General features: G+C 41.9%; 1 protein-coding gene across 8 annotated transcripts in view; it reads left to right on the forward strand.

Moving 5' to 3' along the window:
* Positions 1-25,353, forward strand: part of RAP1GAP2 (RAP1 GTPase activating protein 2) — a 794,986-nt gene that overhangs the window by 518,897 nt on the left and 250,736 nt on the right. The window lies entirely within an intron of this gene.

Here is a 25,353-nt window from a genome sequence, read left to right on the forward strand (position 1 = left end):
GGGAACCCAGTAGATCACTGGGGTCCCGCCATAGCTTCAGTTGCTCCGGGCCAACATGGTCCCGGAACCAAGGACACCTCATAGCACGTGCGCCCCGGCCTGGTAGGCCATATCGCCGGGGCCCGTGATGTGTGCACACCCTAAAGGTGGGTGCCGCACCCAGAACAAACACCAGAAAACGAACCCCACAAAATGGCGTCCGCCCAAGAAGTACCCTCCCCCAGCATGCCCCGCGAGGGAAAACCCCTCCTGATTGGCTGCTGGCAAGAGGCACTCCTGACTGAACTCCACGGCCGCATCCTGTCGCCTCGAGGTGGAAAGGCACCTTTGGAACACAGAATGAACTGACAGTAAAGCCCAGCCTGAGCAGAGGCCTAATTAACATGAATTAGCTGGATGAGAGTTAACTAACTCTCTCATCCCCCTCTAAATTTAAGATAGCACCTGGACTGAAAGTACACAGGCGCTACATGTGTTTTAAGTATGTTGGATTTAGTTATTGTGCACTTTTTTAATGTATATTAATTGATTCTATGGCACAGTGGTGTTTTTTGCAAATGTTCAATTGTTGAAAATATTCAAATTTTATGCACAGTATTTGCAATAGCAGTATTTGCACTGTAAACCTTTTTTATTCATATAAAGTGTGGGTGAACTTGTGGTTCCTGTAGGGTTTGCGTGCATGCGTGCTGGAGGGGTTGGGGGGCCTCCATGTCCATTTTGCTTGGGGGGCCCCCCAATTCCTTCAAACGGCCCTGTCAAAAGGGCAGAGTTTGGTGTCAGTTTTTAATTTGTATTACTTTTTACAAATTTTAGGAGCCCCGATGGAGGGCTTTGGTAAAATATCAAAGGTCTAAACAGACCCCTGATGTCTCTCTTTGTTAGACAGAAAAAGAGACTAAGGACAGATTCCCTATCCATTTCTCTGCAGCCTTAGCTGGACAGTGAATGAATGAGAAGTGCTCTGTGCTGAGCAGTACAGATCATTCACCGTGTTCATTCAGAAAAGGAAGGGCCTCTTAAATTACATATTTACCGGCTCCTTTCTCCGCTCTCCATCCTAAAATAATCCACCACAGCAGCCGACAAAGACGACAGGAGGAAAGCTGGCTATGGAAGCAGGGGCTCTGTAACAAGAGAATCAGCGTCACACGGGGTGATTAGGGTGTGCCCAGGCACATCTGTGTGTGCCCACACCTATGCTTTAAAGCAAAGCAACATTACAGGTCCATCAGACTGTAAAAATTCATAAAGGGCTTTGAAATTTTATTTTTACATTGTCAAAGCTGATGCTCGATAATAGCTATGAAAAAAAAAATCAACCGTTTGGACACCATTTATTTAAATCTTTGACTCTGGCAGAAACTGCATGGAGTCATAATTTCTCAGCACTGCTTTGTGTTGCAATACTTGAGATAATTATTTAAAATGGCAGCACCCAGAGTGAATTAGATTAAACTGCAACATTAATCCTTTGTTCATGGCTATAGACTCACTTTAATTTGATAAAATATGTACAAATATTTGCTAAGAAAAATAATAATCATATACAATTTCAAGTTCTAAATGGGTCTCTTGCGTAGCTCCATATCTGCATTACAATGTACAAATAATATCATTTAATAAGTCTACCCAGCTGTACACACAAAAAATAAAAAAAATAATAGGATTAACGATTTCATGAGCACAGTTGCATAAGTTGTATAAAATACACAAAATCCTGGTGTGTGTGTGTGTGTGTGTGGGGGGGGGGGGGGACAGAGAAAAAATAAACCCTTTAAGTGATTTCATATTTTAATCATAGAGACACCAAATTAGCCTTGCGCCACAGCTGGCCCCAAGATCCATCATTAGCCATGCCTTATAGAATGCTCTACCTTCTCATGACCTTTAATATTTTAAAAGTTAGACACAGGGAAAACAGTTTTTTTTTGAAAAGCCTGTGGCGTGCAAAACACAACCCAAAAACTCCACCCGGTGCAGAAAAAAATGTGCACACACATAAAGAGTGAAACACAAAAAACTGCGACAGGTGTCATCGTCAAATGGTCCTCAAAAGAGGACCCAGCTCTGATTCCCCGGGGCGTTAGGCTCCTGACAGGAAAAAGAGTCACAGTGGTCCATACAGCCGTAGCCATATGGACCCATCTTGGTCCAAGCAGCCGAAGCCACAAGGACCCAACATCCTCGGACTGCCGAAACAGAACCCTCCTCGGTGAGGGCTCCCCCGAAGGGAGACCCCATGAGAGCCGGCGAACTAAGCCAGAAGGCCATGTCCACCAACTCTCAAGACTTTCAGAGGCAGGCCCGAGGACCAGCACCCTACTCGCTACACATAAAGTGCCAAGCACCAAACAAAAAAAGTGACAAAACAAAACAAACACAGGGTAAAATAAAAAAGGAAAGTGGGGAGAAGGACGATGGGAGAGTGAGGTAAAGTGACCAATGTGCAATACAGGGAAAACAGTTCAATGATTTCTATCCCAAAGTATCCTTACTATTAAGATAAAGTTCAGGAATTATGGAAGCAAGCAACTCATCCCATGTGTCTCCTGAATACACTGTGTGAGACCAGATTTTTTTTCCCTTATGACAGGAATGGCCATGGGGGCATACAGGCATACCCCACTTTAAGTACACTCTATTTACATACACTCGCAAGTAAGGACATACCCGTGAGTGTACAGTATGTAAAGTGGCTCTCAAGCTAAAGCTGCAGCTGAGTAATCCGTGCATGGATAGTTCAGATTCCCTGTTACTTGGAAATACACTCCCTGACCCCCTACTACAGTTCCGGACCCCCCTTTACAGCCCTTGACACCCCCACTTCAGCCCCTGACACCCCAGAAGGGACAAAAGGTATTGCTTCACTTTAAGTACATTTTCATTTACATACATGCTCTAGTCCCATTGTGTATTTAAAAGTGGGGTATGCCTGTACTAAGTATTAACTAATCACTTGTATTGGTAGGAAATTAAATCATGGGCCAGTATTGCACTGTACAAAGTAACCACCATGTAATGAATGTGATACCTCCCTTACCAGATCCTAAAGCTCTTGCAAATACCAACCACTATACAAGAAAATAACTTTAATGCAAATTTTACAAGTTCTGAGCTACTAGCATTTTTGCGTTCTTTCAAATTGCAATGACATCATAATGTGAACATTTAAAAGTACAACCTGGATTCTGTTCCACCTTTATACCTTTGTTCCTGTGCCACTCATGTGCCCTGGAAACCTGTAGATCCACAATAGCTGGCCAGGTTCCCAGGGCCTGTTATACATTCTTTACTTACTTAATAAATGGTCTTCGCCAGGATGAATAGTGATTTATTACTTATGCTCTGAAGAGCACTATACAAAGCCGAATCAGACAATGGCTTATTCACCATGGCTTGCTATGTATCTCATAATACCTGAGGCACTGGAAGACACCCAGCAGTCAGAATCCCCCAGACATTGCTAGTATATGACTTAACTGTTGTCATCCAGAATCTGGGAAATTTGTTTGGCCCTTGCCATACTTCTTCTGTCATGCTCACACAACATTTCACAATAAATGTCATTCTGACAAAATTTGAGCAATTAGGATGCAAAAAGATGTCCAGAAAGGTGACACAGACAAGAAGCATAACTGACCTGAGGCCCTGTATTTGTGACATATATCCTCATCTCTGTCTAAATGTATCTACTAGAATATACAGGTTTATAAAAGCATTGTTAAAAAAAAAAAAAAACGTCAAGAAAGATAATGAAAATTATTTTTACACTTTTTTCTTAGTCCTTCACATATCTACTAGTGCTTCTTGTCTAAGGCCCCTTTCACACCTGAGCACCGATTGGATCCACCTGTCACTTTTTTAAGGCGGACCCAATCAGACCTTCCACATTCCTCTATGGAGCGGCGGGTGTCAACAGACGTGTCCGTTGACACCCTGCAACATCCGATAAGATCCTATCTGCTAAAAACAGATGGATGGGGACCATTTCCCATCCGTCGATTGGATCGGATGGCAGTGGGGTGTAAACGGACAGGCGTTGTGTTTACATCTGATCTCCCAAGAGAGCAGGCTGTGTCGGTGTCCTGCTCAGTGGGGATCAGTGGACAGATTCTCTGCTGAGCAGGCGGACTCCACCGAAGCCCCCCCCATGTGGAAGGTGCCTAATTCTGGCTATTCTGGTAACCACCTATTCTGGGCTAGATACATTGAATAGGATGGTTGTGGTCTGCAGCAATTTTCAGATCCTCTGGCCAAAATATTAGTGGCTTCTGCTCATTTCCTCCCCATAGACTTCTGTAGGGCTTTAACAGAAGAAGGACTCTTGAGCCTCGTACACACGACCGGTTTTCCGAGCAGGAAAACTGCCAGGAGAGCTTTTGGCCGGGAATCCCGGCTGTGTGTATGCTCCCTAGAAGTTTTGCCATCGGGAATCCAGATGGGAAAATAGAGAACCTTGCTCTCTATTTTCTCGTCGGGTTTCCCGGCAGAATGTTTCCTGCCGAGATAACCGGTCGTCTGTATGGGTGAAAAACCGCACATGCTCGATAACACTTAGATGCATGTATGGTAGCATACAAGGTTAGTGTGGGGTGTAGCAAGATGGTGGCAACGGCATCGAATGTGACGAGACACCGGCTCCTCATAGTTGATGACGTCACGGCGTTCTTGCCATTCAAAGGAACGGCGGGATTTTGTGTGGCTGTGTGTATACACAGCTTTTCAAGTCAAGCCTGCCAGGAATCCTGTCGGGAATACCGTTTTTTTCCCCGACAGGATTCCCGGCCGTGTGTACAGAGCTTCAGAAATCTATGAAGACCAGCTATGCAGGTGTGTCCAATGGAAAGAAGAGATCAGAAGACAACTGCAGGCCACGGCTCTCTGATTTGAGTAAGTATACATCTGGGGTGGTTACTTTAGGTCATGGGGGAAAGTACAGTTGTCCGTTAACATCTTTGTTACCAGATGTCTTTCCAACCTAGATGCCCAGACCAAATTTAGCAGCATCGCTTAATTTGATGAATACATAATTGTCTACCTTAAAAAGCATTCTATATTATTGTAGCTTTCTTTCTGCGAGGGATGGGGGTATGAGAAATGGCCCTCCCCAAACAAATTCAACTTGTAGGTAAAGAAGAGAATCAGAATACTTATAAAGTGAAAAAGTGCATTTGATAATAAAGTTGGCAGTGCCTCCGCCCAAAACAGGGTCTCTGTGAACAGAGGGCCTAGCGTTCCTGGGAAATTAATCAGTGATCTAAACAAAATTGGGAGCAGAACTACTGCAACCAGCATATAACATTAACCATAAATATATAGATGCACACCAGAATGAAAATAATACAAACTTTATATAAGAAGATAACAGTACATGTATCCAATGTACAAACTAGTATTATCAGCAAAAGGCCGATAGGAGCCGTGGTGGAATTGTGCACATATACCTGTGTAGCGCCTGGCTTTTTTCATAGCAGGTGCTGCTGCAAATTTAGAGGGTGGCCAGAGAGTTAGTTGCCTCTGACCGTGTTTATTTGACTACATTTTAGGGCCTCTGTACCAGCTTTGGCTGTACTGTGTGTCCACTGTTGTTGTCTGGGGGGCCTCACACCCCAGACCGGCAGGTGGCAGCAGTAGAGTCAAGGTAGTGTGGATACTTCTCCTCGGCAGCGAATCAGGAGGGTTGATCGCCTCGCTGTGCATGCTGGGGAGGAGTATTTAGGGGGCAGATGCCATTGGTTTGGTGTCGTCTTCGCCGCCATTCCGCCTGGGCAGTCGTCCCACCACCCCCGTGTGTGGCCCTCCTGGCCGGGGTGTGTGTGTTGCAGCGTTCCTGGCTCTGGGACCACGTTGGTCCGGAGCAATTGATCTGCTTTACAGGCTCAGTGTGTAGACTGAGCCTGCAGCTGCAGAATTGTCCCGTGTTGTCCATCCTGAGGGAGGAAGCCGAACAATGGAGAACCTGTCTGGGAAATACCAAGCACAAGGCTGGTGTCTCGAGAGAGGCCTACTGCTTCATCAAAGGACACATCGTTTCTGAGAGGCTGGATGAAGGTCACCTGTCAGTATCTGAAATTAAACCAGCTGTTCAAAGGAGATCCGGGTTCTTTATCCAGTGTTAAGAAGGATTTTGGACCGAGAACATCTCCGCTCTTTGGGAAGGTCTGTGGCAGAGACTTTGCTAAAGTTCCGAGTGACAATCTGGCTGCTAGACCAGTGAGAGTGGCCTATCCAGATGCACTATGCCCACTCTCGCTAGAGTGGTGACGCAAGTTGTCGTTGGAAGCAGGACTGCTTCTGAAACCTTGTTATGCACCTGAATCCATTACCTACCACTTCTTCTATCATCCTATTCATCTAATTCATCTGATTCATCCCAAAGGTGTTCTATTGGGTTGATGTCAGGACTCTGTGCAGGCCAGTCAAGTTCCTCCACCCCAAACTCGCTATCTTTATGGACCTTGCTTTGTGCACTGGTCCAAATCATTTGGTGGAGGGAGGATTATGGTATCGAGTTGTTTTTCAGGGGTTGGGCTTGGCCCCTTAGTTCCAGTGAAGAGAACTCTTAAGGCGTCAGCATACCAAGACATTTTAATAATTTCTTGCTCCCAACTTTGTGGGAACAGTTTGGGGGTGACCTCTTTCTGTTCCAGCATGACTGCCCACCAGTGCACAAAGCAAGGTCTATAAAGACATAGATGAGCGATTTTGGGATGGAGGAACTTGACATAGTTCTGACCTCAATCCTACAGACTAAGACTGGGATGCCATTAAAGTTCATGTGTGTGTAAAGGCAGTCGTCCCAATATTTTTGGATAATATATATTTATATATATATATATATATATATATATATAGAGTAACCAATCAGCTTCCAATGTCAGTTTGTTCAATCAAACTTTGACAATAGGGTACATTCACACTAAACACAAGTTTGAAATCGTGCAAGTTTCAAACTCGCATTTCAGTGCAAGTTTGGGGGTGATTTGAAAGACATCTGTGCGGTTTCATGCACAGATGTTTATTGAAATCGTCCATGAAGTCGCCAAAAGTAGTGCAAGAACTTTGCGGCACCGCACCTAATGGGACAGTGCCGTTGCCGGCAAAAGGCTGCGATTTGACATGTCAGATTGCATGTCAAATTGCGCCGATGAGAACGATAGCTCAAACCTGGAAGCGTAATGGTTACTTTGCACAGCTGCACCAGATTCTGTGTGTACCAGCTTTAGTAAATCGCCCCCATAGTCATTTTTTTAATAGGGGTTCCCTGAGATTTTAAAATGATTATAATGCCGCATACACACCATCACTTTATGTGATGAAAAAAAACGACACTTTCTGTGAAGTAAAAAATGACGTTTTTGAAACTTCAATTTTCAAAGACGAAGTTGCATACACACCATCGTTTTTCTCACAATGTTCTAGCAAAGCGAGGTTACGTTCACCACGTTTTTCCATTGAAGCTTGCTTCATAAGTAGCTTCAGGGCATGCGCGGGTGAAAAAACGTCGTTTTAAACGACGTTTTTGCTACACACGGTCAATTTCTGTGAAGTAAAAGTTGACGTTTTGAAAAACGACACATAAAATTGAAGCATGCTTCAATTTTTTTTGGTCGTTTTTTAGAAGACATAAAACGACGTTTTCCCCCACACACGGTCAATTAAAGTGACGTTTTTAAAAACGTCATTTTTTTTCATCACATAAAGTGATGGTGTGTACGGGGCATAAGGGTTGAAAAGATTGGACAAAAAAAAGTTTAATGCAGTTATATTTAGAAAACTTTTTTTATTGTATTTTTTCTATCTTTTTGTTCTTTTCTGTCTGTGCTTCACTTTAACATTCGCAGCAGGCTGTCATTTTCCCTCGTTTGGTGCACTCATTCAGGTGTAACATCACAGAGGTTTCAGATAACAACAGGTTAATTGTTCAGTCCAAGCGTCACATCTGCAAACACAGCAGCCTTTGCAAATTAAATTCTTTACAGGACTTTCTGTGTTACTGCTCCATAGGGCATAACGTTCTGGGTAAGGGTAGAGGAAGGGCAGCTGTCCTTTTGTTATTGATGTACCATAGCTGTCGCACACGACATACGCTCTTTTATAATGGGGGCTGTTTTGTTGGATCATTAATTGCTTTCTTTTGTTTTGTGTAGAAGTCTTTTAAACAAAAGACAGACACAGCCTCCTGGAGTACTGAAGAATGAAATGTCTCTTTTTTTATATAATTGTCACAACAAGCAACCCAGACACCCAATCTGGGACAGGCAGTGCATGCTGTGGACGCAGTCATCTACAACTGCAAGACAACATATTGCGTAGGTGCCTAGGTGTTTTCATTCAGTGGTAGAAGTACTGCCATGTCCACTAAAGGCCACGGGCTGTAGGAGCCCCACTATGGATTAAACCCAGGCTCGGATTTACTCCCTTTTGCGCCGTAAGGCTGGTTCAATGCCACCCCCCACACACACACACCATCACATAGGGGGCTTCTTAGCCCCCCTCATGTGATAAAATGCCCGTGCAGCGCAAGGGGCGGGTGTATTACGGTTATCTCATGCAAGGGGCGGGTTTATTACTAGACATGTACATTAGTTTTCGTTAGAATGCATTTTCGTACGAAAATCTGTTTTTTCCGTTATCGTTTTAACAAACGATAACGAAAGTGCAAGAAACAAAAACCGAAAGATCCGACATAAAAAATGCTTTATTTTCGTTTTCGTTGCGGTAAAAATTTGATATAGAGAGAATCGACATTATAGGGAAAAGATTCGACATCATAGAGAAAAGATTCGACACTATAGAAATAATAGATTCGACATTACAGAGAATAGATTTCGATTTATGAGAAAATAGATTCGACATTATAGAGAATAGATTCGACATTATTACTAGTCATACAACATTAGAATTCTTGTAGGCGGAATATTCGAACCGAAATGTACGATTCAGCGTAAAGATTCGACGTTCCGTCGAATATTTTTTGACCATTAGACAGGAACCAACAAAGATTCGACGTTCCGGCGAATATTCTTTTGACGATTCGACAGAAACCAAGTATTATTGGATTTTCGGACGAAAGCTTTTCCCCAACGAAAAACAAAATAAATCAAAATGATTTTCGGGAGTAACTAAATAAATGTATTTTCCAAACGAAAACGAAAAAAACAAAACAAAATATTCCAGTCTGCACATGTCTATTTATTACTGTTATATGGTGTACATCTATAGTACATGTTTAAATGCATCCCCTGTAGCCATTCTGTGGTGAAGGGGTTAAGATATAAACATAATAACAATATACTCTGACAAGTATTGAAAACGCCCATCAACATTTTTTTATCATCTCTGTCCATCATTTTAAAATTTGCCCTCTTCTGTAGCCATCCACCCTTTGCACGATAGAACAGTAATACACCCACCCCTTGCAGAGCATTCGCCCCGTACACCATATAAAAGTAATAAACCCGCCCCTTGCAGATCCGCCCCTTGCACGAGATAACAGTAATACACCTGCCCCAAGCGCTGCGCCTGCGCAGTACAGGGGGTTCATTATCCACCAGGGGATCTTTTTCGGCAGGACACTGGACAGAAGGACAGGATTTTTTCACCCCCCTGTTGCCGCAGCGCCACCCTTGCACCCACTGCCGCCCCGAGGCTTGGCCTTGTCAGGAATCTGGCCCTGATTATACCACCCCCACCAAGGCTAAGTGCACCTGCTAATATTTTAGGATAAGCGTTCTTAAAATGATGGGTTAAGTACAATTAAGAATGTTTCATTTGTGATTTACCCTATAGGAGCCCTCCCATCACATAGAACTGGAAATGGCCCAATTTGGGGGCGGGGGGGGGGGGGGATTGGGCAAAGCGCAAGGGCTGTTTTAGGGGCTCCATCCGCCACTAATGTAAATAGTTCCATAAGTGGCTGGCAGGCAAAAAAAAATTACGCTACACAGCCTTGTATACTAAAAAAAAAACCTTCTTATGTTATATAGCTTTGTGATGGTAATAATGTATAAACCTTGCATATAATCTGCATTGGGGACTTTGTCTGGAAAGAAGCATCAAGCACTGTAGGTGTGGGCAGATTGATGATATTCTGATTGTAAAGTATTTATCTGTGTTTTACGTACTGATATAGAGCACTTTGAAGTCAGTGTTACTGCATAATATATAGGTTGCCATGAGCAAAAACCTCACTCACTTCTTATGACCCTGTAACTTTTTCTTCAAACAAAAACTTCAGTACTTCCTCAGCATGAGTGCTCCACAGTGCGAAAACATTTGCATACTTTTGTTTCAAGGTTGTCCTGTGTGCACATCAATAGTCCTCACTGTGCAAATCAGATTCCCTTTAAACTAGGCGCTATTGTGCACCAAGATGACAACAGCTCAGGTATCCGCAACAAAGGGCTATGCAGTACTGACATGAATTAATTATGTTCTATTACACTTCCTTGAAATAAAACAGTTGAAGGAACTGAAAATAATAGGAAAATAAAGTTATGATAAAATATGCTTATTAAAATGTAGGCTTTTCTAATTTTCTATAGATGCCCAGTGAATTGAAAGACTGTCAGGAAGTATTTTTTAAATGTCTTTATCTTTGTATTAAGTGATGAGGGTTATGTATGAAGCCTCGTACACACGGCCGAGAACCGTTGTTTTTATCGATTCGTGTCAAGCTTGACGGGATTCTTGTCTAGCTTTCCTTGCATACACACTGTCAAGCCAAAATCTCGTTGTTCTCAAACGCGGTGACGTACAACACGTACAACGGCACTATAAAGGGGAAGTTTGATTCCACTGGCGCCACCCTTGGGGCTACTTTTGTTAATCTTGTGTTACCACGTGTTAGTAAAAGTTTGGTGAGAGACGATTCGCGCTTTTCAGTCTTCGTGCTTTTCAGTCTGTTACAGGGTGATGAATGTGAAATCTCCATTACGAACGCTAGTTTTATCGAAGGTGCGCTCCCGTCTCATACTTGATTCTGACCATGCACAGGTTTTTAAGACTCGGAAAAGCATACACACAAACATTTTTCGCGTCGTAAACCAGCCCGACGAGAATTACCGTATTTATCGGTGTATAACACGCACAGGCGTATAACACGCACCCTAACTTTAAGAGGGAAGTTTCAGGAAAAAAGCGCTCCACAGCCCCCTACGTATAACACGCAGGCACAGTTTAACATCTATTTTCAGGGTAAAAAAAGTGAGTGTTATACGCCAATAAATACAGTACTTACTTGAATAGGAATTGTCCCAAAAAATGTGATGGTGTTTGGTTACCTTGGACGGCCTGAGTGCCTTGAGTGATACAATCTGTTGTCGTGGGTGGCCTCCCCCTGCCCTTCTCTTCCCCCCTTTTTTCTTTTCCTCCCCCTCCCTCCCCTTGCCTATCTCCTTACTCCTGTTCTTTGATCCACTCTGGCTTGATGTCCCGAATGGGGTATAAAATGTAGTCACACTTCCTGGATGATTCCATGTACTTTCTTTCTTTAATTCAGTTTTTTATGCATTGTTCCAACTGCCATTTGCTACTGTGCTTGTATTATACTTGTTTTTTTCTTAATAAACTGAAATTTTTGACTGTGAAAAAATATATAAGCAAAAACTTATGGACATTAAATTATAGCAAGCAACATGTGTTGCCTGTTTAATGCTCGGTAATGCAGGATTGTGGTTGTGTGTTATTATTACTTTTACTTTGTGTTCTGGGGTAAGTTGCTATTCAAAACACCATACCATCAAATCTAATGTTGATGGCCATACACACGGCGCTACTATTTCAACATTTAAACCACTGTCAACTAAATTTAAAACATAAATAATGAATTGGATGAAAGCAAGGGTACATGAAACTCTCAGGGTCCAATAGAGGAGCTTGTCTAGGACACCTGGAACTTTGCATTGGTGTTTTTTACCCTTCATTATTATAGTACCCCTAATAAAAGCCTCTTTCATCTTGCCTTATGTTCCTTTCCTTCATAAAGTCCCCTTTAATTGGTCATTGGTAACTTTTTACCCTGATGCAGGTCCCCTTAACATTGATAATCAGACTGATTTATTCAGCACTTACCTGTGTTTTACTTTGGCTGGCAGAATAATGCTTATTTACCTTATTCTTATGTCAAGCAGGAAGGGTTGTTCTAAGGTGCTGTTGCCTCTTGATTTAGGGAAAAAGGGCCGGCGTCACAGATCATTTTGGGTTTAATAGCACTGACAGAAATTTCCTACATGTGAAAATAGGGAGGGTCGCTGATCTGTTTTATTAATTTGTGTAAGTTGAAATTTGAGCTATAGAGCTCCATAAATAACATTGTTTCCAGCAAAGCAGCTAATAATAGTCAGGTAAACCTGTGAGCTGGCTAAACTAAAGAAAATATATATATAAAATTATGTTCTGGTTCTGGTACTGCACCCAATAAATAAAGAGCAGATATAAAATATATATACAAAACCACTATGCATTGCCTTTATGTCCACCTTACTAACAAATCTAAAGTGAATTTATCAATAAAATTGACAGTCGAGTAGTTTTTATCTGACAGATAAACATGTAAATGTTTTATTATCTTGACAGATATCGATTAACTCAATATTTTCTCCTAACCATTTCCTTTGTATGGTCCATTGATAAATCAGTGAGTGTTAATGACTTCATGAAGGGATTGATATTTCTTGAAACATTCATCCCTAGGTTAACATGCTTAGCTCTCTGTAATGTGTGTTCAGATCTACTTGGGGGTGAGTTTCTCTGATGAGATGTGGGATGGATGTGGGAAAGTCAATTGAAACCATCAAGATCTGTAATCTTCTGTCAGCTCACCAGACAAATGAGATTGCTGACCTTATAGTTATATATTTACACATGGCTATGAAAACTTGTGAGTGGAATTAATGCACCTTTTGGAAAACGTAAATAATGGTTTTAACCTTTCTAGTATGGGTTATAAAGAGAAACGTGCCATTTGCTTGTGATAAAGCAAGGACGATCTAGTAGTGTAGATAGAGTCTACTGCTAAATTAGTAAAAGTTAACAAAGAAAATTCCAATTTCACTTAAAACGTTTTGCTCCACACACATGACATGTTAAGGACCGACTTTGCATTGTAAACCACCCCCTTTTATGACTGCTACCCATTTTCCCCCTTTACCAAAATTAACGACTGACACCGGTGTGGAGTAAAGTTGGCCTTACGGCCTATTTTATTTAACAAAACTAAAATTAACATAAATAACCATTTTCAATAAATAACGTTTTACACAGCTTTAAACCACCTGGTGGTCTAAAGACCACAACTCCAACTGGCCACTGGGACAATAACTGTTTTTTAACTTCGGCCTCAGTCGCAAACCCCAGACTCGGAGGCAGTACACCTGTCCACAGTGACCTACACATTAACTCCTTCCTGGTCAACCACGTTGACCGAAAGGTACCCGTATCCCCCATATACCTATGGGTACAACCATTTGAAATCAAACTTCCTGCCTTTTCCCTCTCCAGAAACCCCAAACACCGACTTCCCCCTACCACTCGCCTACAACATGGGAGGGTGGGTGGGACGTTTCTCCTGAAGCTTAAGATGGAGGAGTGACGCTACGTCACTTCCTCCCTGCAGGCTAGAGCCAGACAGCCCCTCCTTTCTCCCCCAGCCTGCTCCTCTCCCTTAAAGCAGCGCTGCTCTATTTCCCCCACAGCCCCTCCTTCTATCTTAAAACGGCCACAGCTACACTATTCCTTCCTGCGGTCCCCCCTGTCATGCCGTCCCTCCTCCTAACGTTACACTCCCGGCTCTGGTACTCTCTCACACACCGGTATGCCATGCCCCACTCCATTCTTACAGGAGATTGACTGACAGCAGCAGGAGCCTATGCATGTTGCAGGGTAAGTGATACTGCAACTCATCCTAGTGTGGACACGTCATTAAGCTGAACTCAAGCAGCTAAATACACATTTACACATATACTGTACACATATATATATATATATATATATATATATATATATATATATATATATATATATATATATATATATATATAAATATAATCTGTCAAATATGATAAATATTCTCTGTCAAAAGATTTGTTTAGCCCATCTTGTAATGCAGACACTCCTAGCATTTCCAGGTTCTGGACCTCCATTATGGTCCAGATTACACGGCACCCTACTTATGAGCCAATAAATGAGCAGTAGCACATTTACAGTATGTGTCATATATGTGCTCTTTCCATTGGTCAGCATGCTCTCTATATTAGGTTGACAGTACATTTTAGCAGAATTGACTTCCCACCCCCTTCTGTACAGGAAATTAGAGGGGGCTGATTTAAAGATAAACTCAGGCAAATGTTTATTGCATTTAAAACACATGCAAATAATGATCTGCATGTCTGAAATATTTTTACAAGAGAACTCCAATCAGAAAAATCTTAATGATATGTTATTAGGTTAAGTGTAAAGTACTTGGTTAAAAAAACATGTTGCATTACTTCCTATATTAAGAGTAAAATTGTATTGCCAGCAAGAAAAGTCCAGGTATGCAATTGATGCTTTTGGTTATGGTTCTCTACAATTGACTAAAGTGTTTTTCTCCTATCTTTGTACACACTTACACAATGTATTTTTCTTGCTCAGGGAACAGTGCAATAGACACATCTAAAGCCTCGTACACACGATCAGTCCATCCGATGAAAACGGTCTGATGGACCGTTGTCGTCGGTTAACCGATGAAGCTGACTGATAGTCCGTCGCGCCTACACACCATCGGTTAAAAAAACGATCGCGTCAGAACGCGGTGACGTAAAACACAATGACGTGCTGAAAAAAACGAAGTTCAATGCTTCCAAGCATGCGTCGACTTTATTCTGAGCATGCATGGATTTTTAACCGATGGTTGTGCCTACTAACGATCGTTTTTTTCCCATCGGTTAGGAATCCATCGGTTAAATTTAAAGCAAGTTGGCTTTTTTTTTAACCGATGGTTAAATAACCTGGGCCCCACACACGATCGGTTTTGACCGATGAAAACAGTCCATCAGACCGTTGTCCTCTGTTAACCTATCGTGTGTACGAGGCCTTAGACATCACAAATCCAAAGGGGTAGATGGAGTGAACCAGGGTCATTCTGTTGCATATCGGAGACCCATGCCACAAACATACCACGCTAACAGCTATCCAGCCAGCATTGTAGTAATGGGTATTCCCGCGCTACTAGTATACTAAAGGTATGAATATCAGGTACAGCAGGCACCGTTTGGGGCAAACACTCCCCAAGAGAAACAACAGAAAAAAACAATATATGGTGCTGCACTCCTTGAAGTATAAATATAAAGTGTTAAACGTGACTCAATAAATATTAAGTATAATGCAATAATACAATATTAAATATAATGAAATAGATGAATAAAATCAATAAACTGAGATAAGCAATATAAGTAATACATATGAGTTCATGCAGTATATTCCATTAACAGTCTATATGAAATAAAGTGCAAATGTTGTTCATTTAAAAAATCCATATGAAATAAAGTGCAAGTGTTAAGAATTTACATAATCAATAATAAGGTGCTAGTGTTGAGATTTCTTAAAACATGATGGTTATAAACGTGACTTCCGAGACAGTGCTGGTGCTGAACAGTGATAAGTAAACATATGATTTGTGACACTGTGACTTCCGTGATGGGGATCTTTGGTGAAATTTCCACCCATATGGGTGTGCTAACTTTTTACCTTACCACTGTAAGCTAAACGGCGAAATATTAGTGAAATCTGGGAAATCCTGCTAGGATCCGTTCTGGTCTTTTCGGTTTATGCATGGCCTGGGCATTATTTCCTATATGTTTCCTTCTTCTGTGGGGCTGGGGTCAGTAGTTCCGCTTGTGTGAGTATACCTTGTGAAAAGTTCAGTGTGGATGAAGTTTTCCTTATGAATTAGTCTTCTTTATATCCTAGCTTGAGGGATGGAATTTATCGAACAAATCACAAGGGTGGTGGTCCTCTGTGCCTCTTCCAGGATGTCTAGTTGTTGAATCATCCCTTGAGATCCCTTGTAATTTGTTCGTTTAGCACTTTATTTTTATACTTTAAGGAGCACAGCACCATATATAGTTTTTTTCTATCCAGTCAGTATTGTACTCCAAGAAAAAGAGATATTGAAGCTTATTACCAATTGTCCATGGATCATCCTTTCACCTTGTGGTGGAACTATTGAAAAGAAAATCTATATTTCATCCAATTTGTGTTTTTTTCTACCCATAAACTTTATATATTGGCCTTTGCAATTGAGCGACTTTTTTTTTTCTTCTTTTTCTTCTTCTTCTTTTTTTCCAAACCACTTCAGACTCAACCACAGCAAGAGACTTGCTCATGATTTCATTCATTCATTAGTATTGTCTCTTCTTCAGTTTTGCATCATTTGTGGTTTTCTGAAACATGATTTTTATATTTATCTTTTACTTCATTATATATATATATATTTTTTAGGGCTGTGAAAATTAACTTTTAATTAATCGATTAATCTTTAATTTTTTTGATCGATTACAATTCTTTTGATTGGTACTCACCTCTCCGCCGGCTTCTGGGCCTTCAGGAAGTTCCGTCGGGGATCCAGTAACGTCACGGACACCGGCGGGGCTTGCCGTGTCCATCTGAAGGACTCCTCTGCATGCCGGCGGAACCTTACTATCGGCCACACGCAAGGGCTGTTACACTTCCCTCTATCACTTCCCTCTATCATCCTGGGATTCTACAACCATCCACTGGGAGTTGTGATAGTTCCCTTCATGGGACATCTACATGCCGAAGGACTGATGTTAACCTCTCCTCATCTGGATTCAGCAGTGGTATCGTTGCACACATTTTTATACCAGTATCATACTTACCTACATGTTTTTGGATCTGTATGTGCGTTATAATTAATCGAAATTAGTCGATTAATCGATTTAAAAAAAAAAACGATTAATCGAACAGAAAAATTTTGATCAGTAACAACCCTAATATTTTTTCTTGTTATTTATTAATTTATCTATCAAATGTAATTATAAAACCATACCCACCCCCCCCCTCCCACCCCTGTCCCCTAATGGTGGGAGGGGGGTGGGTTCTGTGCATATGGACTTATTTCCTATTTTGATATGTATTGTTGTCATCTTGGACAGATAGGACAACTGCTAATGCCTGCTTAGCTTGAATGCGATAGGGAGGCGGTCATAATGCTCACAGGCATATCGACAACGTTATGAGTCTTAATTGGGTATGTGCAAAGGTGTGCAGTATTATTTTCTGAAAAAGGATTTCTTACAAAGTATTGTAATATAACATTTGTATTTGCAGATGATATAAAAAAGGATTTTTGTGGTATAATATTCACAATTTTTTCAATATTTCTTCTCTTTATATAAGTATATATAAGTATAATTTAATAAGGGATGACACATGTCCAACGGGGAATATCTTTAAACCACTGGATTCTCTGGGGTTTTTCCCTTTAGGACCCTTTCACACGGGGCGGATCAGTAATGATCCGCCTCCGTGTGTCCGTCAGCTCAGCGGGGATCCTCCGTAAAATCCCCGCTGAGCCGGCGGGTGACAGGGCGGTCCCCGCACACTGTGCAGGGACCGCCCTGTCTTTTCTCGGCTCTCCACGATGGGGGGATCGGATGAACACGGACCGTGTGTCCGTGTTCATCCGATCCGATCCGCAGACGGAAGAAAAAATAGGATTTTCTTCTGTCCGCAAAATCGGAGCTTTGTGGAGGTGGGTGATTACGGGTGTCAGCGGATGTTACAGACACTAAACTTTGTGGAAAAATATTTTTCATATCATAAATCAGTAGACATAAGGCAGTTATAAACATTGAATAATTGTTATTGAATAATTTATTTTTACTGGGACTTAATTTTTTTACATACAGCACACTACAAGCAGTCACACTCACACAGATCTCTTGTTGAGTGCTGCCGGTTCTCAGTGCAATCATTGATCAACCATTTTTACATTCTAGTGAACACAGAGTTCATTTTTTTTTTCATTATTATAACAGGATGGCGCCAGTAAATTATTTTCATCTGCTCTTGCATTAATTAAACTAATTTTGTTTGGATTTTGTATAATGTGATTTTTTTATATTGTTGTTCTGATTTAAATGGCAGTACATAAACCACATCTAGGCTCCTCTGCATTGATGTAATTAGAGCAATGCCATTGCTTAAATGCATAATTCCAAATCCAATTTAAATATGCATTTCCAAAAGGGTGTAATTATAGCAGTTTTTCATGGTTAACATTTGGGCAGTGTGCAGTTTACTAAATATTTAGCAGACCAAAGAGCTTTATTCACATTGCCATCAGTTTGTTTACTCCTGTCTGTAGAGGTTTACTCTGCTTGAAATATGAAGGTAGTTTGCAATCTCAGGTACTTATATCCCCATAATCAAAAACCCATAACCCAAATTTGGACTTTTATGGCACCAGACTTGAAAATATTATAATCACACAACTATATAAAACTTAGATTTTATAATTACTTATAATTGCATGAAAATTTCATGTACAAAACAAAATACAAATTTGTAAAAAGCACACTGTAACGGAATGGCCCGTGGGACCCAGAGGCTCTTGAAGGGTGTGGGGTACTCCTGTTTCAGCTTCACAAATGACTCTTGTGTCTAGGGTCATCCTATGTCCACTAGGGGCATAGGATGACTGAGAAATTATATCTGGGATTACATGAGATGGGACAGTAATGATAATTCACAATGTATTGCAGGATATCTTGACATATTACAGGTTGTTGATTCTAAACCCAACGGGTCAATAGAGTGATTCATTCATGTGGGAACAAGGTGGTAATTAAGTCTGCTACTGTCATGTAAATTAACCTTAGTCTGGCTTCTAAGACCTTTCATTGTGTATGCTAATTGACACTGTATTGTGTGAAGTTCTATTGATGATAAATATGTTGTGAGCTAGCACTAAAAAAGGTCTAAAAGGTCAGATGTCTGATGTGTCAGACCTGGTGCCAGAAAGTCAACCCCAGATGTGTATTGGAGGCTCGTTAGGAAGCATTGTATAATGTTGTGGGTGGAGTTGAGTCATTGTTCATATTTGGTTGCTAACTGTATAAGAGCCTGAGTTTACCATTAAACTATCTATTCCTGTTGAACCAGAGAGCAGAGCTGTGTGTCTCGTTTCTGGGGAATCCATATGGGCCGTGTTTGTCTGCTGAATTGTGGAGTGTCGATAAGCTGTCGTGGGTTGGTGGAATAGAAAATCGTAAACGGCGTTAACCCCTGACCGTTACACACACTTTTTATAGAGTATATAACAGACCTCTATGAAAATATTACTTAATATCAATGTATGCTAGACATTAATTGCTTGAGTTTGTATAACTTGTTTATACATTTCACAGGAATTGAGTTGCCTTCCTCAGGAGTGAGAGGTCCAAAATTGACCTATAATATTAACTGGGTGCTGATAACAAGTTGGAAGGTCCCTCTCCTCTTTAGTCCAGAGAACACAGTGGCCATAGTTGCCAAAGAAATGTAAAATTGTAATTTGTCTGACCACAGAACACTTTTCCACTTTGCAGCAGACCATTTTAAAGTGGAGTTCCACCCATTTTTTTTATGTTTGTCTGTGCTGCATGCCCTAATCTCATAGTGTTCAGAATGGACAATTTTTATTTATTTTGTTGCTTGTAAATACCTTTATTTTGTAGTCCTTCATTACTTCCTCCTCCTTATTAGCCTAGGCTATTAAGTCACAAGGCTATTCGCAAGGGTTTCTGGGATAGGCATCATGTATCCCAGTAGTCCTTACAAATAGCCTATTTGCATAGAGAAGGGGCGGCAACTTCCTCTGACACTCCCGTTGCTATGGAAACCTGACTAAAACCTATTACATCGCTTGTGCAGCACTGAGCATGTGCGAGATCTGCAAGGCTGAAATCCAGGAAGTCATACAGTCTGGCTTCATGATGCCCACACTTCAGATGGCCACGGTCTAAATGCTCTAACAACCTAACAAAATGGACTTTAGTTTACAGACTAACTTTACTAGACTACATTAAGCTTGTGTATTACAGGGGTATTTATATTTAAAAAGTTTGTGGGTGGAACTCCCCTTTAAATAAGCTTTGGCCAGGAGGAGACAATGGTATTTCAAGACCTTGTTTAGCTATGGTGTCTTCTTTAAATGATAGATAGAGCTTTAAGGAGGTTGTAAAGTCAGAAGGTTTTTTTTATCTTGATGCATTCTGTGCATCAAGATAAAAAGCCTTCTGTGTGCAGCAGCCCTCCTTGCCCCTCCTAATACTTACCTGAGCCACATCTCTGTCCAGCAATCGCCACTAGTTTTTCGGGCGTCTGGAACTCTACCTTCTGATTGGCCGAGACACAGCAGCGACTCCATTGGCTCCCACTGCTGTCAATCAAAATCAGTTAGCCAATCAGGAGAGAGAGGGGGAAATGGAGACACAGGGAGCTGCATCTCAGCTTGGGTGCCCCCCATAGCAAGCTGCTTGCTTTGGGGGCACTCAAAAGGAGGGAGGGACCAGGAGCACAGAAGAGGGACCCTAGAAGAGAAAGATTTGGGCTGCTCTGTGCAAATCCACTGCAACAGAACAGGGAAGTATAACATGTTTATTATTTTAATTGAAAAAAAAAAAAAAAAAACTTTAAAATCACTTTAACCCCTTCCTGACCGCCACACGTCGATTTACGTCGGCAGAATAGCACGGGCAGGCAAATGGGCCTACCTGTACATCCCTTTGAATTTGCCACCGGTGGTGCGTGCGTTCCCGTGGGTCCTGCAAACTCGACGTTCGCCGGCGGCCTGCGATCTTGACACGGACTAGCAGAACGGGGATGTAAACAAGGCATTTCCCTGTTCTGCTTAGCAACATGACAGGGATCTACTGCTCCCTAGGAAACACTTAACCCCTTTATCGTCCCCTAATGTTTAACCCCTTCCCTGCCCGTGTCATTTACACAGTAATCAGTGGCTATTTGTAGCTGTGATTGCTGTATAAATGACAATGGTCCCAAAATAGTGTCAAAAGTGTCCGATGTGTCCGCCATAATGTTGCAGTACCAATAAAAATCACAGATCGCTGCCATTACTAGTAAAAAAAAATAATAATACAAATGCCATAACTCTATGCCCTATTTTGTAGACGCTATAACTTCTGCGCACACCAATCAATATACACTTATATACTTATCGGCCTAAACTGTGGAAGAAGTTTGTTTTTTTATATATATTTTTTTGGGTTATTTATTATAGCAAAAAGTAAAAAATTTGGCTTTTTTTTCAAAATTGTCACACTTTTTTTGTTTATAGCGCAAAAAAAAAAAAAAAAACGCAGAGGTGATCAAATACCACCAAAAGAAAGCTCTATTTGTGGGGAGAAAAAAAAAGGGCATCAATTTTGTTTGGGTACAGCTTTGTATGACTGCGCAATTGCTAAAGCGACGCAGTGCCGAATCGCAAAAAATGCTCTGGTCAGGAAGGGGGTAAATCCTTCCGGGGCTGAAGTGGTTAACTTGCATTTTTAGATGTCACTGTAAACTGTGTTCACAGATAGTGATTTTTGGAATTATTCTTGAACCCAAGCAGCGATGGCTATTACAGAATCATGCCTGTTTTTAATGCAGTACCATCTGAAGGCTCAAAGATCACACGCATCCAATATTGCGTTGTGGCCTTGTCCTTTGCACACAGTAGGGCTGGGGAAAAAATCGATTTGAATCTAAAATCGAGTTGAGAGGTCAAATCGATTCAGATTTTCAGCAAATCGATTTCTTCGATTATTTTTTTCACCAGGACCGGCGCTGACACGTGACACCGGAGCTGCGGGCAGAAGTTTTTAGGCGAGGCCGCGGCTTCGGCCTAGTCCACAGGGCCGAACACGGTGGACTAGGCCGAAGCCGCGGCCTCACCTAAAAACTCCTGCCCGCAGCTCCTCAGGGCCGGCACGGTGTCCATAAAAAAAAAAAACACTTGCTTCGAATCGTTAATCAAGTTTTTTTTTTTAAATCACAGATTTTCTTTTTTGAGAAAATCGCCCAGCTCTAGCAATCTTTTAATGATATTATGTACTGTACATTATGATATGAGGAACATTATTCTGAAATTGTTCAAAATTGTCAAAAAATATTAGATGCAGCTTTTCACAGATTGGTGAACCTCTACCCATCTTTACTTCTGAGACACTCTGACTCTCTAAGATGCTCTTTTTTTATACCCAATAATGCTACTGACCTGTTGCCAATTAACCTAATTAGTTGCAAAATGTTCTTCCAGGCAGTAACAGAGATCCTTTCCTCTTCAAATTTTTTAGCCCTTTGGATTGGTATCAGGTAGGGTTGTCCCGATACCGATACTAGTATCGGTATCGGGACCGATACCAAGCATTTGCCCGAGTACGTGTACTCGGGCAAATGCTCCCGATGCTTCACCCGATACTTTTTACAGTCAGCGGTGATCGGTGTGTGGGGATGTTACAAGCACCGATCACCGCTGTATAGATTTAAAAGTAATTTCTCCGCTTCTCTCTTCACCCCCCCCCCCGCGGCTTTCAGCTGCTTTAAAATCAGCGGTGATTGGTGCTTGTAACTTCCCCACACAGGTTCACCGCTGACTGTCCCGTGTCCTCCTCCAGCCCCCCTCCGTTTTGCTGCAGTTTCTCTTCCTCCGTGTCCCCCACGCTGTTTCCTTCTCCCTCCGTGTCCCCCGTGCTGTTTCCTTCTCCCTCCGTGTCCCCCGCCGATGTTTTCCTTCTCCTCCGTGTCCCCCACGCTGTTTCCTTCTCCCTCCGTGTCCACCGCCAATGTTTTCCTTCTCCTCTGTGTCCCCCATGCTGTTTCCTTCTCCCTCCGTGTCCCCCACGCTGTTTCCTTCTCCCTCCGTGTCCACCGCCAATGTTTTCCTTCTCCTCTGTGTCCCCCATGCTGTTTCCTTCTCCCTCCGTGTCCCCCGCCGGTGTTTCCCTTCTCCTCCGTGTCCCCCATGCTGTTTCCTTCTCCCTCCGTGTCCCCCGCTGGTGTTTTCCTTCTCCTCCGTGTCCCCCTGGAACTGTCAGGATGGAGAGCGGCCGTAGAAGCCGGTAAACACGGCTCCTTACTGTTCCAAATGGACAGAGTCACGGATCACTGACTCTGTCCATTCACATAACTGAAACATCGTAAACTGTGTTTACAATGTTTCAGTTTATGAATGAAGAGAAGCGGCTGTCTTCACTCCATTCATTTTCAGCGCATTTGAGGCTGCTGAGAAAGGGACAGGGGAATCTGTGTCCCTAGTCCCTTTCCCTGTCTCAAAGGGGAGATGTCAGAGGTCTGTTAAGACCCCTGATATCTCACCAAAGCCCCGCCAACAGGGCTGATTAAAAAAAAGAAAAAAAATTGCAATAAATAGTTTAAAAAATAAAATGTACATAGTAATAAAAAATAAAAAAACACACTCACAATCCACTAGCCCCCCCCTCTAAGAAAAAAAAAATATCACTGTAAAAAAAAAAATAGTAAAAAAAATAAAAAAACACCACTGTCACATGACATTAAAAAAAGTATCGGTATTCGGTATCGGTGAGTACTTGAAAAAAAGTATCGGTACTCGGTCTCAAAAACCAACCCTAGTATCAGGACAAGCCTGCACCCCATGCGCTGGGACACAGGGATAAAGTATACTTTCACCTTTACTTTGTGCAGCACCAAAAGCAATACAGGCATACCCCACTTTAAGTACACTCACTTTACATACACTCGCGAGTAAGGACATACCTGCGAGTGTATGTAAAGTGCCTTTCAAGTACTGTACAGACATTTTGCAGTCGCAGTAGAAGGAGCTGAAGCTCAGAGAGCATAGCCCGCCCTGTTCCAGTGTGCCCCTGACACCTCCACTACAGCCACTGAGACCTCAACTACAGCTCCTGATACCCCCACTACAGTCCCTGACCCCCCACTACACCCTAGAAGTGAAAAAATGTATTGTTTCACTTTAAGTACATTTTTCGTTTTACATACATGCTCTGGTCCCATTGTGTACTTAAAAGTGGGGTATGCCTGTATAACAGGTCACAAGTAGATTGTTGTCAGATTCTGCCTGTAAGCTTGATAATGTGAAAGTTCTTTTTCTCCAAACAGCTGAAAACACAAAGTCATGTTGAAGCCAGTACACTACAGACTGTTGCCATTCTTTACTTCCTTTACATGCGCTAAGCACTGACTTTATTCATGATGTTTCCCATTTACAAAACATCTGAAAAGCCTCCAGGGCTTCAGTGAAATAAGCAGTGCTAGAAATAGCTAATATCTTGTGATAGACGGTGTGGCAGATCAATGCATGACAGATCAATAAATGCGCTGGCCAAGTTGTGCTAATGACACAGCGTGCCTGCTAATCGATCTTCTTGCTCTGACTAATTGGCTATTAGAGGCAGCGGCCCCTTCCACTTCTTTTCTCTGTTTTGTCTTTCTTTACTGTGATTTGAATGACAAATTGCTACCAGATTCCTCCCTTCACACCATTAATTACATATTGAAACACAACCAGATTTACATTATAGTCAAAGCTGTCAGTCAGTCAGGGCAACCATTACACTTTAGGCATTTATCTCTCTTGACAAATTTAGAACATACCCCTGTCTTCAATAGTGACAGCCAAATTCACACTCTGCCATTTCTAGAGGGTTAATATATGTTATGCTTCCCACAGACAGGCAGAATAATGGCAGAAGAGAAATATCCCATCTTTTCTGTTATCACCACTCAGTAGAAACCACAAAAACATTTAATGTGACTAAGGTAAGCTTTGGCGCACAGCGGAAGGATCTTTTGTCCATTTGTAATAAAAAATGAATGATCCTTTCTCAATTGTAGAACGTTTCCAGTAAAATGCAAGGAAGTCTTGACTAGTTAAAAAACAAGCAAAACTGCATAACATTTTAAAAAAAAATTTGGCAACCCCCCAATTTTTCCACGCCACCATCTTTGGATATCCTGCATGTGTGCAGATGTTCCGTAGGTCTCTAACAGGTCTTTGGGACCTGGCCAGGACCTGTGACACATGTGCACATGCGTGGGGGTGCTCCTGCACATGTGCACATATGCTTTTGGTATAGGACTTTGTACAAGCCTGTGGCTTGTATATACATGTGCAGGAAAATGTGTGTACAAATGTTTCACAGGCCCCAAAAATGCATGACATGTGCATTAGGGTTGCCACCTGTCTGGGATTCACCTGGACAGTTTGGGTTTGGAATCATGCATTCGGGTTTCAGACCACCTGCAACCCGGACACATTATTCAGACCAGACTATGGCTTCCCAGTAGGGTTGCTGGCTGCCG

Source organism: Rana temporaria, chromosome 2 (assembly GCF_905171775.1).
Source record: "Rana temporaria chromosome 2, aRanTem1.1, whole genome shotgun sequence".
Taxonomy (NCBI): Eukaryota; Metazoa; Chordata; class Amphibia; order Anura; family Ranidae; genus Rana; species Rana temporaria.